Source organism: Eimeria tenella, genomic scaffold (assembly GCF_000499545.2).
Source record: "Eimeria tenella Houghton genomic scaffold, Eth_scaff27, whole genome shotgun sequence".
NCBI classification, from domain to species: Eukaryota; Apicomplexa; class Conoidasida; order Eucoccidiorida; family Eimeriidae; genus Eimeria; species Eimeria tenella.
This window is the reverse complement of record NW_013542574.1, coordinates 305597-322111: the sequence shown is the minus strand read 5'-3', so window position 1 is coordinate 322111 and position 16515 is coordinate 305597.

Genomic DNA, 16515 nt, shown 5'->3' with positions numbered 1-16515 from the left:
TCTGGTGTGAGTGAGCATTTACTTGTGCAAGAAATGCGGCATCAGATAACACCCAACTGTTCGTGAAATTTTGTGAGAATGCAACATCGCGGAACTGCTGTTCAATACGTCATCAATTCGTCCATCAAAAAATGGGCAAATTGTGTCGACCTGCATGTAAAACCGATATTAAGCGCATCGTCAGGTATAGCTACACGCCCATATGCTGTTCCAAGAACACGCATGAACCCAGGTGGTCAGCATAGCTTGAGACAAATGCAATTGTCATGCGCTTTTTTCCACACTTGTACAGTAATATATGAAAGGAAAATTTTGGCTTTATAAGAAGACTCACGCCCTACGTACGCAAGTCTGAAACACGACAGAGGGGCATAGACCGCAAAATGAAACGGAGTTAGCCGCTGTTTGCCTGGCAAAAATGTGCAACACTGCTTGGGTATGCGGAAAACTCTTTCAGCTTGCAATTGAGCCAAAGAATAGGAAGAAACTGAAAACATCATCGTTTGAACAAATGCTGACGCAAATTCTGCAGTCGGGCGTACAGCCTGCGAGTTTCGTTATGTTTGTTAACCCACGACATGTGTTCCCAGTATATCTTCGTTTATGCAGTCTGGGATCTGTTTTGGCAGGAAGCGAAAGTCTTGCACCTGATAGTCCAACCAAATACCAACGGATACACGAGAAGGAAACGCAGTGCCCTATTTTCTCATGAACTCTACAGGGAAGCGCAATTCTAGTCATGCACATAAACTCGCGGTGTCATGCACACTAGTGGCAACATTAAAACTGATCTTGTTTGATTCGCGAGCAGTGAATGTCAAGGAAACGAACGCAAAGTGAAAAAGTGTGCCAACAAAACTTCGTAGGAATCCTTTGAATTTTTGTTTGACGCCAGTGGCTTATTAAACATGCCTGCATCAAGCGCACTTCCTGTAGCAATCAGCGCAGCACTGTAAAGACAAAAGAGGCATCTACGTCAGCAAATATCGTTAATATTGTCCGTATCTAACTGTCCTGTATCGCAGGATAACGTGTCGGCGTTACATTTAAAAAGCATTATCTTGATGCTTGCCAATATGCTCAATTTACGCATGAGCATATCAATGCAGCCAAGAAACATCAGATGACGAATAAAGCGGCACAACGTTCTACGCTCCTGTGTACTTACACTTTTAACACAAAAAAATTTGGTTTCACACAACGCTTCTCCAAGTCACGCAAAATAATCAACAAAACATTTTAGTAATAAAGAAGAGATTAACGTTCGCAACTTCCGCACAGAGGAAATATCGAAAATGCTGCGAATGAGCGATGTACTCAGGGTGTGTGTGATGGAATGTGTGACACAGAGCGTTTGCACGTTGAATTCATAGTGACGTTTAGGATGCAACTCCGTATGTCGAGTTGCTATCGGTATCCGCATTTACTCATTCATGCCATTAACGCATTTACCACGCAACAAGAGAGATATAGTTACCTTTTCTTTTTTTTTCTACACATAACAACCCAGAAAGCATTAAAGGTGCGGTGACGCTATCTTTGTTTTCAAAATGTTTTATCTGTAGGTGATTAGAAAAGGTCGAAGCAAATGGCATCCATAGGAACTAATCGCATGCCTGAGCGGAAGACTCGAGTAAAATGCTTGCAGGCATCCTTACAGGGATATTTACTCTGTTTACGCACTTTCTTTAACTGTTAGAAATGGGACGTGGTTCCCTCTGAAGTCTTCAATATCTGTTAAACGCCGATCTGTGGCTTTTACACCTTTTCATCATGAATACTACGCCCTGTCATCATGAATACTGCATTGGCCGCCTTCCTAAAAGTAGTCTCGTCGTTTTGCTTGCATGCTTTTCGGTCCATTAGGTATGCATGGAGACGGCTGAAACATACAAAGAAAAAGGAGTTTACAAAACAGGGATGCCAGCTGGGTTTTCGACGTACAAGCTATTGTGCTGCATTCGCGTGGCAACAGTGAAGTCACTACACTCACGCGAGCAAGGAACGACGTCATTCTGCTCACGTTCGCTCGCAGCATGCGCCATTTGCCTATAACAAACGATAAAAACACGATGGCGCTAAATCAGTCACAGGAAAGAAAAAATAAGCGTAGCGCACTGTGACGCAACAATGTGTTGCGCTGCGAATCCGCCCGCCAGTGACGTCAGCTGTGAATCCAAGCATTGTCCAGCGTTCTCTTATTAACGGCAAAACCTGATCGCAGGAAACTCAAGCAAACTCCCCATGCATTTGATAAAGTGTCAATCTGCATCTGGAATGCCGAAGAAACACTGGCGCACCTTTTACAGCTACAATGTGTTGACAGAATGACTAAGGTCACTTTCACTGCGCACAGCATAGCTACTGGGCACAAATGACAACCACATTGTAGGCGCTAAATGTGAGATTAAAGAAACGTCTTGCACTGCATGCAAGATGCCAGCCGGCGTTAGAACTAACCGTGCGGAGAGGGGCTGCAGCCTTCTTCTAGTTCTCAGGAATGCATCCTGTCAGTCTGCGTATTCAGCTAACGCGTTAAGTATCCCGCCTGAGTAGTACGCATAACCGGCGGTAGAAAAGGCCCCAAAAAGCAGGCTATGAATGGAGTTAATGCTTTGCCCGTAGACATAAGCTTACAATCTGGGCATCCTCGATACAAAGAAAGCTAGTTGCAGCGCTTCCAGGAGCACCATCCTCTACCCGAGCACCCAGCCAAACGTTTTCCTCAGTCAGCATTAGTTTACATGCAAAAACGCGAGGCAGATTTGGTAGCGTCTGAAACAAAGCAAATGAATTTAACATTCGCTTGTCACTCATAAGACCGTGGGCTTATATAACTCCAGCAACAGTGCACAGAGGTGCGTTTCTTTTCTCTCTACAGGCGCCAAACAGCGGCCACTACACTGCAAGCTGCGCATGCAGATATCTCGATGGCGTTGCCAGTTATTACTGGCATGCAAAAAGCCTCTGCAGGTGGCAAGATTTTGGTTTGTGTAGAGCTAGGAAAATATGTTGCATCCGAGCAGACCATATTTTAGATAATAAGTTCAAACTCCTGTTACGTGCTTTGCGCAAAGCGAAATAATGCTTCTGGAAGAGGCATTTAGCGCACTTCCTGAACGTTGTGGTAGCGTTAGCTAGTGGGCTAGTTAACATGACAAAAAGATATGTTCATATTTTCCGCTCCTAAAGAACCCGATTAGGTGTCGATCTAATGCAGCACAACTCCGAAGCTCTAATATAATTGTCCATTGGTCGCCTTGAAAATTTGATCCTTAATTAAGGAAGATACATTAGCCATGAAAATATTGAGAACGAAAACAACAAACGCGACTTTTTCAGGAAAAATATAAGAACTAAAACTGCTTTTGTTTGCAAAAATGATTCACCAAAAAGACGGGTGTGCACGGCATTTTAAAGCCTTTTGTGCATCGGTGTATTCTCCTGCGTGAACAACCTATACAAGACATTAAAAAACGGCCAATTCACCAGCGTCCAAATGCGTCTGCAAACGCCTGCAGTTTGCTCTCTGAACATGACGGCTTTCTAAAGCATGTTCCCATAATTGAAAAAGTATCTTGTCGTGATATTCTTCTGTAGCTTTTTGCTAATGTGGGTCACCAATGCGTGTTCTGTGGCAAGTAACTGCTTTACTATTGAGCTATATCAATTGATCAAAGCAGTTTACCGGGTAGCCAGCGTGTTTATAAAAATCGGACGCTCTCTTGAAGGGATGTGCGATTGCTGACAGTACATTTCAATGGAGTCCTCAGCAATAGTTATGCCCACTTTCTTGAGCATTGAGCAGCTACTTTCTGCTTCTATGATTCAAAATGACACTGACAGCTCATTCCAAGTGGTTACAACTATTTTCTGCACTTACGCATCGACGCAGTCGGTAAATTGGGAAGGAGAAGGGCTTCCTGGAGTGCCTGGAGTGCAAAGCTCAAAGAACAGCCTCATACAGTTTGTTATCATTCGATGTCTTCTAACGCTACAAACCCACAAGCTGCCAGTGATCAAACGACTGAGGCAGGTCTACTGTGCAGCAGCCATGCTTCCTCATGTATCCAGCTTCGGCGTCTTGTGAAGTGCTCTATTATGCAGCAGATATGCATGAACAAGCAGAACAAAGCAAACACAAAATCAAAGAAAAACTTAATTTTACGTGGACCAACAAAATAATATGTTCAAAAGCGCAAAGATGTGACCGCTTTAACGGATGAATTTCTACGTCTTGGCTAAAACGTTAAGCAACTAAAAAAAGAGCTGTGAAGCTACAAGCGGCTCTTACTGTGTTATTCCACTTAATGAAAAAGTATAAAATGTTCGAGCAAGCGCCAAACTCGCAATGCGCAGCTCTTCACAAAGAACCAGATACAGCCAATGGTTTGTGGGAGACGCTGTTTGCTTTTGACACAGTATTGTTTACTTTCGATGCTCAAAACAATTAGGCGCAGCAGGAACTTAGGGTTTGTATTAGACAAGAGTAAACGACAGTGCCACAGCGATATGTCAAAACATACAAGCTGTTGAATCAAAAACGACATGTGATCAGTGCTGTTTCTGGGCTCCTCTTAGAACTATTTTCATGCTTCCCTGCAACATCAATTCACGCAGCAGTGCGAACAAAGGCACACCATGATGCGGCTCACATATCACTAAAAATTATAAAAGGTGGACGAAGTCAGTAAAAATGCAGTAACAGGAGCTCCAATAAGCGAGCAACCATCTCCAATTCTTTATAGAGCTCTGCTCACAATCATGCGAAAATATCTTGGAAATGACTGTTCCATTACTGAAGTTTTGAGTGCGCCTGAGGGACAGCCCAAGAAAGTATTGGGCATGACTGCGTGGGTTCGTGCATTGTAGAGTGCGCAAGTATGATGTAGCGCTTTACAATGATAAGCCCTGCGAAATGCAGAATACACTTGTGACTAGCTGCTGCACTATTCTCCTCGCATGATGACTATACTTTGTTAAATGGCAGCATTAGGTACCACAACCTGTGTTTAATACGCCATACACTGCTATCAACAAGCCACACTCGTGTGGAGAATATATTGTAGTCAAAGCAGAAAATCGCACCGTTAAATCCATGAGTCACTGCAAAGAACCTTCCGGTCAGATAATTCGCTACACCAAATGATACGGGTTAGCAAAAAAAGCATACATCCTGGAGCCATTTTTATCGAGACGGAGAAATTCGACACTGTACTCCAATAAAGACAATGAACGCACACCAATTTTGAAACTACGTCCTGACGCACATATACACCTGCACTTGTTGCAAACTGACGCAACGCAACAATGCGGAGAACAGCAAAAAGACAGATATCACGCGGTATGGCGTCATTCCAATGCCGACAACAGTGATGTCGTCGCCAGGCGCACCACTACACACCCCACTCAAAGTCCTCCACCTAGTAAACATTAGACGGTCCGTGCGGCGACATGCGGCACCTGCAGTGGCATTCTCCCGTGCACCACGCTCAAGACCAAACGCGCACTCATGATACCCAACACGGAAACTCATCCGACGCACCGGCTGCACCAAACAACACTGCGAGCCGCGACCAAACATTCACCACACACCCCTTGAATACCATGCTGCCCTCTTCCCCTCATTCCTCACGCACGTCTCAGCACTGTCGCGCCAGGCCTACTCACAAGCCTCTGTCTCCTGCCCCACGCATACCACCAACGCCATGTCCACAAACAAACAAAAACGCTTTCCGGAACACTTGACCCACTTCCTGAAACACCAAACAGTTTACACCGCACTGCTTCCCCACCTTCCTGACACGTCTGCAAACGCCTAACCATACTTTGTCGTCGACTCCTAACGCACACCACCAAAACCACTGCGCGTCTGGCTCCTCGCAGCGTCACCCGCATGTCGAAGAAAACCTTCTTGACAGTGCATGCGTCTCAACATACATACGCACTTGCTACATCGAACACGACAGTAAACTGCCGCTCCCCACAGCTTCAACGCAACCCTGCCCATCACATCTTCTACTCGCGGACGTCTGCACACACAGGCAACAAAGCGCCTCCTCTCACGCCCAACCCCCAACCACCACTATACGCCATCAACTTCATGCCCACAAACCTCCCTCCTCTGCCGCATCACACCCACGTCGTCAAGCACAAAACACTACCACTCGCACTGCACCATGCGTTTTCCGGCCCCCTCCGAAGCTTCACTCCATTGTCGCGCCTTTTCTTCAAACCTCTGCGTCAGCGCACCCCACCTAAAGCTCTTGGATCCAGCGCGTGAACGTCAAACTTTGCCCAAATATGAAAACGCTGCAACAACACAAACGCATTCCCCAAGGCAAACAACACCAACGCACCTAACCACAAACCCATGAGCCAAAGCGCCCTACAATGTACAAAGACGGGACCTGAGCTACCGCGCAGCATCTCCAGGTCACTCAACCTGCTGCGAACTCTAGAAGCGCCTCCACGCGCTTCCGATGCAGGAGCAGCAACGGCGCTCCCGTCCAATGCGCCATGCTCATGACGAAACACACACACCTCACATCCAGACCGCAGACCCATACAACGCACTTTCTGCAACAGACAACACTGTGAACCAGCCCGAAATTCGCCACACATCCCTTTAATACCACGCTGTCTTCTTCCTCACACTCCTCATCGACGTCTCAGCACTGTCGCGCTATTCCTTCTCACAAGCCTCTGTCTTATTCCTCACGCATATCACCAACGTCATGTGCACAAACAAACAAAAACGGTTTCCGGAACACTTAATTCCTGACGCACGAAACAGTCTACAGTGCAGTGCTTCGCCGGCTTCCTGGCACGTCGACAAGCCCCCAACCATACTTTGTTGTCGACTTGTAAGGCACATCCCCCAAACCACTGCGCGTGGCTCTCTCCAGTGCAACGCCTAGATGTGCATTTGGACGCTAAAAAATGCACACCGTTCCTATTCCAGGGACGCACTCTCTAAATCAAAAATGCATCAGTATTTTTCGCACATCCCTGTTGCGCTACATTGCATCAGTGCGAAGGACAGCAAAAGGACAGATATCACGCTGTGTCGCGTCACTGCAGAGCCGAGAAACGTGACATCATCCTCAGGCGCACAACACACCCGCCTCAAAGTTCTCCACCTGATCTACACAGGACGTTCTTCGCGGCGTCACGCGGATGTCAAAAAATACCTTCTTGACAGTTCATTTGTCTCAACATACAAACGCACTTGCTGCATCGAACACGACAGTAAACTGCCGCTCCACGCAGCTTTAACGCAGCCCTGCCCATCACATCTTCTACTCGCGGACGTCTGCACACACAGGCAACAAAGCGCCTCCTCTCACGCCCAACCCCCAACCACCACTATACGCCATCAACTTCATGCCCACAAACCTCCCTCCTCTGCCGCATCACACCCACGTCGTCAAGCACAAAACACTACCACTCGCACTGAAGCTTCACACTGTTGCCTTGATTTTTCCTGAAACCTGTGCGTCAGCGCACCGCATGCAAAGCTCTGGAATGCGCCGCGTAAAAGTTAAACTTCGCCCAAATATGAAACAAGCTGCGACAGCTCAAACGCACGCTTCAAGGCAAACAACAGCAACGCGCGAAACAACGAACCCATGAACTCATACACCCTTAAATATACGAGGGCGAAACCTGAGCTGCAGCGCAGCACCTCAAGGTCGCACAACCTGCTGGAAACTCTAGCAACGTCTCAACGCGCCCTCGCTACTGAACCTGCAATGGCATTCTTGCGGGCACCACGCGCATGACGAAGCGGACGTTCTTTATGCACAGCTCATGCCAATAACACACTTGCTGCAGTAAACAGCCCTGGGGACCCACCGAGCATCGGCCATACTGTTCGCACACCATGCATTCATCTTTTCCCCATCTTTATTTTTTGTCTCCACATTTCCGTGTTAACGTTTCAGGATGTTTCGCGACTTGGCTTTGATGTTCATGCGATGCAGATTCCCAAGATGATATCCCCATGCATGAGCCTAAGTGGCGCTTCAGGCGAACACTCGGAAGAATATTTATAGCGTCTCTCGAGTTGATCTGGCATGCATTAATCACTACGCTAACTGAATCTCCGGGAGTGCAACCGTCTTTTGGCAATCAGACATGCGTGGTGAGGTAAGCAACAGAACTGATCGCTGTACCTTAAGATCCTTCGCACACTTCTTAACTTTCATGTTTTTTTGTGATCAACTCATAAGGCACTTCGCCAAGCCGTAGCACATTACTCTGTATAGTGCACAGTGCAGCTATGCGTGTTGAAGCTTTTATTACCCGCGTTTCCTGTTTGAAATACTAATGCGCCAGACCAAAACAGTTTGATATTTCACCTCAATAGCATTTAACGCTAGATATCGCGAGACACTTCAACATATGAGGTCACGCCTTCAGCCCATCAACAAAATCACCAGCATTTCGTACAGCTCAAATAATCTCCTGAATGATAAGCTTTCCCACTGTTGTTTGTGGGCTCTCATCAGTTTCATTTGCTCGTGCTGCGGGAAGTAACGCACTCCCTGGCACCGCCGTGTCCTGCAGAAGTGATTGATCCCTTTCAACAGGGGCGCTTCAATTATTGCTGCACGACCGTATGATACAAAAATTCTGCAGATAGTGTCGACGTTTGCACACTTTACTTGTTGGTGAGCGAACGCGAAACTTTGTGGCCCTGACACCTACAGGGCCTGAACTTTTGTAGGCTGCATTTGCGTCCTATGACTGGTGAGCATTTCACGGACGTGCTCATATACACTTTGCGTGGCTTGTTCAGCATGCAACAACACGTAAGAAGAAGCTGATAGATTTCGGATATACTGCCTTTCGCGCACCAACTGCAGGCCGTCAAGCTTTCATGTCGAAAATGCCCAGTTCACGCCTCACCTAGGGATGTGGAATGCCCCACAAAAGCATTATGCGGGGTAAAATGTGTGTGTGTTTCTTGTCCTGTGCAGCTGCTTTTCAGTAGGTATTACTCAGTCGTTTTCCACATTACGATAGACACCACAGTAACATTTTTTGTGAGAACTTGAAGAACTCTGCATGAGGGGTTTCTAAGTCCAAACGCTTTAGTCTATGGTACTTAACCCGACGCTACAACAGTATAGTAGTTGTATTGCAAAACTGTGATGCCTCCTAGCTTCGCAATAAAATGGTATTTTGGACACCTTTGGTGGAGTGCTTCGTGAGCGCTTAAAATCAACTTAATCAACTTATTTGCAATGTGCGCGAAACAAATGTTCTTATCCCTATTGCATCGGCCTGAGTAGCTTTTGTATGTATGAGGCCACAACACAGCGGATCGGGTGCCCACATTTTGTGGTTTAGCCGACGTTTGCATGTAAGACCTTCACTTAAGTAATAGCAGGAATTAATGACCTTCCGACATCGTATGTGTAGTCGTTTCATCGCGTTTAGTCGCGTAGAGTCACTGTTTTGGGGCAAATATCATGCGTTCCTCATGCTTCTGTCAGCCCACCCATTTTATCAACAAATGACACCTTGATTGCGTGCGTAAATGCTCTTTGGCCAAAGCAGGCAACAGAAGCTTCGAACGCCTCTGCAAAAACCACGCAAGCATGCGTGGTGCTATTTCGTGCATGCTGAGAATGTTATATCCTTTGTCGACAGTAAGCTGCCTTTTTTCGTATAGATGGATAGAACCGGCACACGACAGCGTAGTCTAGAAGTGTTACGAAGAAGCTAGGTCGCATCCCTGCACATACCCCAAACTACCATTCGAATAAAAGAAGGTGAAAGAGAGAGTCCAGACACCACCGCGTGGTGAGAGTAAAGCTGAGGCTCAGAACTACGCGTGCGCTCATCGTGTTATTCCACCGCAGTTCAAAAACGCAATTCGAGAGAGCGGCAGCGACAGAGCTCGATAACGTCAGGATAAATGTGTATAATCGTATTTCTTGGTAAACCAAGTCAAATCCATCAAGTAATGCAACGCACACTCTGCAATCGTGGGCCTGCACGAATGCATTCACGATGCATTCGGCGTGTAATGCTCAGGGAACGTTCAATAGTAGTGGCTACGACAAATTTTCAAACTGCCTGCGATAATCTCGTCACTATAGACCCTGCTATATTCGATAACCTGTTCCTGAGATAAAGCATTTTGCTTTTGCCTATAGAATATGTTGCGAATAGAAGCAGCTTACACGCATGCATAACCCAAACAAATGAGATGAAAGTTGATTCCGTTTTTAACGTGTGTTCATAGGCCCAACTACTCGATGCCTTTCGCGCGCCGTATTTTAGGTGGCGCTATCAATGCGAATTTTTTGTTACTTGGGCGCATTTCATCTCGAAAAGTACGTTACATTATCTGCCACATGACCCACCGCCTGGAATCGAACACGTTTCTCCTACTACTTTCTCACTCAACGTCCACTCAGCCAGATTTATGGCGCTAAGAAAGCAGTTGAAAAAATTCCACAAATCCTTCCCATATGTCTCACGCGCAACTGCTAAACGAGGCGCATCTGCCTTCAGACCTAACACCCAAGGGCACAGGCTATTGATGAGGTTCATGAAATCAACATTTGCACATTTGCTCACACTTACCCACCACCCAACCAGCACGTAGATAAGCAACACAGTTCCACAATGGCCACAGTAGCAGCCAACCCAACGAGGCATCACAGCCTTTGAGACGGCTACCACTCATGCACTCAAGCCGAGTGCATGAAACAACGCATGCCGTAAATGGTTGCTATTTGCGTTGCCAATACTACTGCTTGAAAGTAAACGACCTCACTTGTATTTACTTCCAAGAAGACTGCCTCTGTATAAGTCTCCTGCATTGACTACGCTGCCTGCCTGCGAACGTATTTACAACACAACGGCAAGGAATAGAAGCGGCACGCGCTGTTCCCCTTGTGAGTGCCTGACACATCGCATCCCACACACCATCTGCAAGTGCGCGAACGTTCACGTCTACGATGTTCGCCTCATGCTCCATCTAAGCACATGCAGAAGTGCACTACTTCGCCAAAGTGCTGTGTGCGAGAAGTGTATTGGTGGTGTATCTCCGTGCGTGTTCAGCCAGCGATGTGAATGATATGTGCATTCGCAACATTGCAACGGGTGCCAGAGTGCAGCATCCGAGTCACATCCGAACATACGAAGGCGTTTCAGTGCGTCGGAACACCGCTAAACTAAAGTGATTCGCGCTGGCTTTAATAAACAAGATCGCTGTTCGCGCTCATAGTAGAGTGCTTCTCCGTCACAAACAAAGCACTAGGAATACGTAGCACCCCGCATTAGCAGCGCACTTAGAGACAGAACGCTAGGTTCACATTTTAACGTTTTGTGCTGTGGCTTTGCGCTACATGGAGCGCATGCTGTGTTGCGCCACTCTCATTTCTCTCGCCCATTTCCTAAATATGACAATTAACGCCAGCTTGGGGTTGCAGCCGACCCAGAGTCCAGATTATGTGCTATAGTGTGCAAATCTTGTTTAGTGCAACGGCGGCACTGCTCAGCATAGATATATACAGTTCATGGTTGCGCGTGCTTTCGTATAATCTCAGAGGTAACGCAATCGACGCACTCTCTGCCCGCGGCCTCAATACAAGATGAGTTTCTTTGGTTTATGATTACATCTTTCATCGAGTTCTCGTCTCTTGAAGTGGAGCAGTCATACTCTCGGCGAGTCGTTGAGGTTTAATCTATCACAGGAGCCATGTACCATTTGCTGCTGCTGCTGCCGCTGCTGCAAATATGCAGGGCCATCCACGGGCAGTTCTACGATTTGCTGAAGCTGTTTCGCGTGGGCAGCTTTTTGCCGGAAACGAATTATTTTTGAGCCACAAACGAATATTTGAAACGTGAGACTACCCCTGCCTGGATATACAAGTAATCATTGCCACGCCTACGCAATGACGCCAGCATTTTATAGTTAATGCTTAGAACGTACCTCCTTAAAGCCCAAGCACAAATAAAAAAGGAATGCTGGTGCCAGTAATATGCTGGCGCAAATATAGCACGAGGGCGCAAAAAGGTTGCGAAGACCGCTACGGAGTATGCTTGCCATTTTGACGTGCCGTAATGCTTGGGCACTTTTAACGGGTTGCTCTTTTTAGTATTCATCGAAGCGCCCAGTGTCAGTGGAACTTCATCCTAGCAGAGGGTTTACGATGGCTTGCATTCCCACACGAGATCCCTTTATTGTTTTCAGCAAAGCAAGGTTTTTCATATGTTTAGCGGCTCACTTGTTAATTTGCCCGCGATGGCGAAATCGTATCATTCTACGAAAAAACATGCATTTTACGCGAATTTGCCATGCTAATATGTGCAGTGATTAGCTCACTTTCTTTCATCGAGTGACTGTCTCGGCGTTCGCCTATCGAAACTTGGTGTCATAAAAAGATTCGCACGCGATAAAGTTATGTTAAGTGTTGTTTTGTGTTCAAAACGCCCAACATGTGATGCTGCAGGGCAGTGCTAGGCCTTTAATGCACGGAATGGCAAATATGTACCACATAAGCGCTCATCGCGCCGGGGCGACAAGAGTCGTAAAATATCACTAGTGGAATGGCTTGTATTTTCTGCCTTGGCGTATAGCCGACGCGAACATGTCCAGTTAAGCTTCTACGCTGTTGCGTTTTGTGGAGTGTAAGCTGGGGCATGAACGCATTACCAAAATGTTTGTGGGCGCAGCAAATGCTGATATCTCACCGTCACACGGTTCCACGTTGCATCCATACAACTCGATTGGTAGTTTCTTCTGATGCATTCGTAATGTGACAATTTTCCAAACAGCTTATGCTGCACGAACATCCTGACAAATCTTCATATTGTGCTCGAGGCAGCACAAAGTCATCAGAGAGTCCTGCTTGACGACGCCTGCTGATTTATGTGTGAGCCAGACGCAATGTACGCATACGAAACAGTGCTGATTTCTCACACAATTCAAAGTCTTACCAGCAAATCCTGCCTTCTTCACAACACCGTGTTCAAGCTACTGCAGCTATGTTCGCGTCAGTGGCACTTCTTTTAGGCACCAAAAAGCCCCAAATGTTAGTGCACGTTGCGCACAAAAACATCTGTCAGGGCATCTAGAACGGCTGTATGACGGCTACTTCTGCAGCTGTGAATTACCATTCGAACGAAGCCAGTACAATATCTATGTGCTGAGACTTCATAAGCAGATGAATACACAAAGACACTTTGCATGAAATTCGTGTCCTTTATACCAAATATATGAAGATAAACATACATCCTTAAAGATGAGCTTAAATTGTCACGATCATGGTTCAAGCGCAAATTACAAAGCATACTGATACACCGGAGGCATGTGCACTGAAAATGTGTACAACACAACAGTCACGGCTTGAGTTCACTTTTGCCTTTTAAAGGCTCCGCAGCTTGCAGTAACAGGCAGTTATGTTAGTTATGCAAAACAACCATGCCGTTTGCATAGACACGTCTTGAGCCTGCGCCAACATGCTTGTGTGCATTTCTTCTCACGCAGCTTTGGAAGCGGGCTTTTTATTATGCAGAGACACGCAATTCAAAAGACCAGCTGTTACACTGCAAGTATTCGGCAAGTTCAGATGAAGGAAGCGAATTTTGTGGCTCACAGGCTGCACGTAAGATATGATGCCATTATGTATCCGGCTCGAGACCAGCAGAAACCACGCAGCAGCCATACTGCTCCAATTGAGTTACTGTACCAAGTGGTGTAGTTGTTAGTAAGGTTCGCAGGTCATCGCTAACCATATCCAATGATAAATTGCTGCTACTCTCCCTCTGTCCGGGCTTTCTAGTGCAATCCCTGCACCGCACTCCCTTTAGGAGAAAAACTGCATACGGCGCCAATGCAGTGATCGAGTTAAGGAAGCGCAGTAGTTTGCTAATCAGACAGCAATGCAACCCATGCAAAAACTTTCACCACGAGTGACTTGCTGCACCCCGCGGCACGGTTACTAATATATTCCTTGCCAATTATCCATATTGGTGCATACACGGTTCACGCAGCTTTCCATGCCTTTCGATGAATCACGCTTAAACGCTTGCAATGCACATGCATTGCACATGCAATGCATAGTCTGTTCCTATCGAGTGTCATTGGTCATAACACGGGAAGTTCGCCAGTTGCGCACTTCCGCACAGACGACCAACAGCCGGCCTAACGATCGTTGCGTTCTCTGCAAAGCGACTACACCCACTAGCTATATGAGAACCAAAAACGTTAATGTCTTGCAAATTCTGCTTTTTCTTGACAGATACTGTGCAATGCCGGCAAATGGTCGCAGTATAAGAGCTATCACTACACAGCACTGCAGCGCCTCTGCATATGCTCACCGAGTTCACCGCTTAGCAATTGCATTTTTCGCATGAGTGCAATCATCAGAAGCATTTGATTTGCGATAGTGTGTAAATTTATCGTGCAAGCGACGGCACTTTGCTGTCTGTTACACAGCACGGAGATGTGAAGGCCTTAGGAAGAGATGATGCCACGTGCAGATCTGTAGCACGACGCGGCCTCTGCCGTCTCCTTCCCCGAGGCAAAAAAACAATGTACAGAATCGTTGGCAAACGCGAACGCATCTAGGGCCAGCCGGCTGGCGAGTGCCCGTGAGATGCACACCGGCATCAACGCTTCGGTGACCACCGTTTACGCACGTCCTGATCGTTAATGTTTCAGGCCTAACGCCACATATGGCGGCGACCACAAAGATACCCAAGAACAATATCGAATGGAATACAAAATTCTATTTGCCGGCATAAGCCCGGTAAAAGGTGCTGATGTTGACACTCTTGAACATGAGTCATTATTTTTTCCAGTCACCTGTTGCATCAACCATAGATTAGCCCAGTAATGGGGGCTGCTCGCACTCTGTTGATTAAAGTGCCGTCGCCATGCGTTGGACCAATTCATGCAAATGTATCTATCGCGTCCGCAGTGCCTTGATTCGGAGTCCCTGGCTCTGCAACAATCACCCGGCTGCTCACATGCTGGTGAAAGGCAACGTCCCCAGAAGCAATCAAACAAGACTTCTTCCACATCACGATGCGTGTCTCATGAGGGATCTTTTGGTGATTACTTTGTATTGTAGGCTTTAAGGGGACACGACCAGACCTGCTTTCGTTCGTGCAGGCACTGCAATGTGTGGTAACACGTAAAGTGCCACGATAAAACCCGTGAAAGAATTGATCAGCCGCCATTCACGTCTGGTTGTACGTATGTTACAGATGCATGCATGTATAGCATACAGTACATGCATGTACGTACAGCGTAAATCATGCAGCTTTAGCGCTGCGCTGCTGCACAACAGCATGCGTAAGCCCCTAGTGAAGTTACGCTTCATGAGCTATTACGCAAAATTTGAGCGCCAATGATTAGGGTTAATGTGAAAGCGGAGACAGAATACACCGGCTCTAGAACCCTCACTTACACGTCAACTAAATGCTTTTATCATGCTAAGCGCTTTCTTGATGTTAATTACTTTTATCTAGAAAACGCACCATCTTCACAGATATAATATTTAGACCTTCAAGATGGCTTCATCAATGAAGCAGCAGCAGCACAGCACTAAGTTTTCTCGGGCCAAGTTCCCCTCGTTGTACGGGTAACGAGGTCTCTATAACCGCATTCTAGTTGTACAAGCCTTTTACTGCAACATTCACAGAGTGTCGAGTCTAGGCGCCAAACTGCAAGCCTGCTTTTTCGCTGCTGTCCTCCACAGCGTCTGTCAGCAGCGGCGGCAGCGGTAGCAGCAACTGCCGCTGCAGCTGCTGCTCCGGAGACTGCCGCAGCCGGCAAGCACCAGCAAGGGGCGCCAGGCGCAGCGACTGCCTCTTTAACATTTCCTGCAGGTCTGAAGAGGTCGGAGTGCTTCTTTTGGTTCCCCCGGTGGCAGCGGAAGCAGCAGCGGCAGGCCGCTGTTCGGTGTAGGCCTTGCTGAGGACCGCGGAGATGGCAGTCTGCAGCATATAGAAATGGCAGGGTGTGAGCTGGTGCTTAAATTTTAAAATGACGATCTGCGCAAAACGTACCCACTTGATTTCACAAGCCCCGACGCAACCGCATGAACCGTCCAAAATCATCAGTTCGCCACAACCAACCGTCAAAAAGCAAGAGATAAGTTTTCTTCTTGCAGCACTTTATGTACTTAATTTCCGAGTACCGGATGTGACGCGTCTAACTCACAAACTATTCAACAATATTAGTACTGTATACTGTGACTGTTCAATACATAAAATGTGCAGATAGTGCAACCAACGAAACTATGTTCGCTCGTTTAATATGAGGAAAAAAAGAGAAGTGTCACTCTCTAACCGCAACTCTGGTCATGCCGTTTCAAAGCTCATCGAGTAAACAAAACTACAATACTGCGCAGACGGCCTCCACGCAGAGCCAAGATTTTCACTCCATAAATAAACGCTGCTGTGTCACGCGGGCGCAAGTTGGGACGCATACATAACGTGAATCTATGTCACATGCGAAACAAAGGTCCTACAAGTCGGCAG